The following is a 4,148-nucleotide window of genomic DNA, read 5'->3' on the forward strand; positions in this document are numbered from 1 at the left end:
AAACGGAAAAGTGAAGGAACGGCACAGACAGCTAAGGGTTCGCGCTGGTGCCAACCGCGTCACGTAAGGTACGTGCCCTCGCGGGTGGTGCATGACTCTTCTAGGGTTGTTCTGTTGATAGTACAAAGATGAAAGTAGTTAGGATGGACTATGCCGCGAAAATGAAAAGTGAAGAAACGACACAGACAGCTAAGGGTCCTCGCGGGTGCCAACCGCGTCACGTAAGGTACGTGCCCTTGCGGGTGGTGCATGACTCTTCAAGGGTTGTTCTGTTGATAGTTGAAAGATGAAAGTGGTTAGGATGGACTATGCCGCGAAAATGAAAAGTGAAGAAACGACACAGACAGCTAAGGGTTCGCGCGGGTGCCAACAGCGTCACGTAAGGTACGTGCCCTCGCGGGTGGTTATCTTGTTCATCCAACAGGCTAGGTATATGGCCAAAGCTTACTCGTTCTGTGGGTGTGATTCACTCTGTTTACGTTATCTATCACGGGGGTAGGCATGTGGTATCCCTCCAGATAAACATTCAAATACAAATGAAAATAAAGCATTGTTACATCCTAAATTATCCTTCCAAAACCATTTCTTACCTACGACATCATTATTAATAAACAAATAATTGGCAGTACTCGGGAACTTACTCTAGCATACTTGAAATCTTACAAAATGATTATCCTCACCAATATAGTAACACAGTGACACATGGAAACACTAGGTTGATACAAATACTAAATTACTGGAGCTGGAAAAACTTTAGCAAAATTCTCTAAATAGGTAGTAATAAAACAGTCAAAATCAACAACAATAAGATAATACATGGACTTAAGTAATTGGACACAAGTAATTAAACATAAGTAATTGGCAACTCGTCATAGTGATACAAGACATGGCAAAACCGCAACAAAAGCAGAAGTTCAAAATAATATTTCCTTCAAACAAAACTTCCTTATCCTCCAGTTACATTTCGTAGCAAAATGAATGTAAGCATCCCCTGGTATTCCTTTAAGCTCTCGTTTGTATTTTCATTCCAACCGAACTTTGGTACTTCTACCCACAAGAAATCTGTCATTAAGTAATGGCAATGTTGTGTGTAATGCTGTGGAATAGTGTAATGTCACGTTAATACTTCCTTTAAGAAGATTCTGATGAAAAATGATTTTATGTCTCCTTCAATGGACAGACCAATAATTATTAAACGTGTGATAAACCGTTTCCTGTGTTGATTTGTTTTTGCAAATATTTGTGATTATCAGTCACCCAGTCAATCGTTCAAGGATATGATTGTTGTTCCTTTTGTTAATTCTCTCACCTACCTGCTTCCATATAATCAATATTGGCGGCTCGACGAAGCTAGTTGTATCTCGGAAGACGTCGATATGATTTACCTGTCGATGCTTTGGCTTTTTATAAAATTTGAGTTCATTTGTCATATAAAAAGTGTGTTGGGAGCAAAGTAAGTTCCTGTGTTTTATGTGTTGAGATTCAGTGCAGCTTGAGGTGCTAAGGTGCGACACGCGTCGCGCTCGTAGATCGTAAGTTGCTGACAGCACAGCTGACAGTACGGCTGCGTCCGGTTTCACTGGCTCGGCGGCATAACTGGCGTTCACGCTGGGTCCGTCCTCTTGCTACTGTAACCTCCCCACAAAATTGAAAGATAAAAATTACTTTTAAACGTCAATGGTAATCGTGCTCAACGTAACCTCCCAGCAAAAATAAAAGAAAAGTCCATGATAATGAAAACGTGCGAAAAGTTATTTCCCCACAATTTTACTGAATAGTAATGACCGAAATGTTGTTGAGCTCCAACAAAACATCGTTAAATTGAAATAAAAGTGACTGTACCTCCGCTACAAAAATATTGTAAAATAATAGCCCAATGTAAACTCGACACAAAAATTGAGAAATGAACATTAACGACTGCTTTGTAGATAGAATTATTATTGTGCCATTTCCTGAACAAATTAATTACAATTACAATACGTTATTAGCTGAGCGCAAAGCTGCTTCATTACCTTATTTAACAATATACCTTGTCCTGAATCGTGACCAGAGACCCATGTCGACGCCCGCCGACTCCTCACGCACAACAGCTAACTCGCAACTGTACTACATGCTTTCGCGACTCGCTACGTACCACTACTGCCTCGCAACTGCGTCCCACCCGCGACTCACTCTCATTCGCCACAGAACTGAACTCTCGCGCAATCAAGCGCAGACTAGCAACGATAAATAACTCTCTGCTCAGAGATTCTCTCATGGCTCGCCATCGCTGGTAATGAATACCCTGCATACATACGTGTTTCATAACCCTCCACTGGGGGGGGGGCAAAAATTTGGCAGCGATGGTGAGTCATTTGGACTTGCCATGAGCAACAAATTTTTTCACAATTAATTAACTTTCAACCACAGAATATACAGATGTAGAACATGAAGTAAATGTGGTGCACATGCACCAAGTACAAAATATATCAGACAAAGACAAATGTATACACCATGAGTACATAACATATTTACAAATGGCAAAGGTGCACACGCACAGTAGTGCAGAATATATCAGAAAATGACGAAATGTCCATACAATGAGTAACAAATGACATAAGTGCATACGCACTGATATATTGAACATATCAGGAAATCACAAAATGTATACAGAATGAGTACAAATCATATTGAAAAATGAGAAAAGTGCACAGGCACTGAAGTTCAGTAGAAAACATATTAACTCATGACACAAGTGCACATGCACTGAAAAATTCTTCAAAATTTTCACAACAAATAAACGCAATGGTAAAAAATCATGTTGACAAGTGACATAAGTGCACATGCACTGCAGTTTAGAACATATCAGCAAATCAACAAAAAAAATATATAGGTCATGAATACAAATCATGTTAGCAAAAAAATGATTTTTTAACTATGTTACAAGAACTAGGATAGGAAGGGAAGGATTGTATCATGGTTGTAGCACTTTAGGTTGCACGCAGCTGCACTGAAAGTCCATATCTTTCCACAGAAGTACAACACCAAGTGAGACAATCTGAAGTTCTTTTCCCATAAGTGTTTATCAGCCTAGACAAGACACCGAAATGTCGTAGTAATATTCCATGTTATCCTTTTCGCAGTACATCAGGTACACCAAGCAGTGGGACCATAATAACGTCTCCATCGCTCACGGTGGTGGACAGCATGTCGTGTCAACACCACACTCTTACAAGGCACACCAACGTAGAATTAGTGCAAAAACCAAATATAGTGCTCCATGATCATGAGGATGGACAGGACAAATGGATATTGCAATAATTCAGGGTAATTAGGTCAGTAGGTGAAGGACATTAAGTCACATACTAGTCTTCATTGAGAATTACATTAGTAGTTTGCGGCATTTATATCCCAGTTATTGAATACTTCTGTACCATGTATTTAGTATTACAGAATAATGTTCATAAAATTGGCTGAATATAGCAATTATTGGTATTCATTGGCCAGTTATAAACATCAGAAGTCATCATTGAAAACAGGAGCTAATGAATGGCATAGTATTAACATAATTCATCTAGTTACACTAATTATTGGCACTCAGTGGCCAGTTACAAAACATCAAAAGTCATCATTGAAAATAGGAGCTAATGAATGGTACAGTAATAACATAATTCATCTAGTTACACTAATTATTGGCACTCAGTGGCCAGTTACAAAACATCAAAAGTCATCATTGAAAATAGGAGCTAATGAATGGTACAGTAATAACATAATTCATTTAGTTACACTAATTCTTGACACTCAGTGGCCAGCAAGTATTTAATAGTACAAAATATTTTTCATCATTCAGTATTATTCAGAACTCTCTTAAATGGGTAGCATTATTTGGGACTGGTGATACATTTTTTTTTTTTGTTAGCAATGCATTGCCTTGGGTAATTATAAGGGAAAGCAAGAAGAGAAAAAGAAAAAAAAATTGCTTCTAGGTTGTTCCTGTAAATGAAAAATGTGTAACGTCATTCGTCATGAGTCAGCTGTAGCAACGTTGTGAAACAAATAGAGTATATGTGATCACATTCATGAATGACACACACAAATGGGTAAGAAAATAAAAATGCAAGTACTAGAACAGGTATAATAAGTAACAGGTTTAGTAAGTATCATGAAAA

The sequence above is a fragment of the Schistocerca cancellata genome, chromosome 2 (assembly GCF_023864275.1).
Source record: "Schistocerca cancellata isolate TAMUIC-IGC-003103 chromosome 2, iqSchCanc2.1, whole genome shotgun sequence".
In the NCBI taxonomy this organism is placed as follows: domain Eukaryota; kingdom Metazoa; phylum Arthropoda; class Insecta; order Orthoptera; family Acrididae; genus Schistocerca; species Schistocerca cancellata.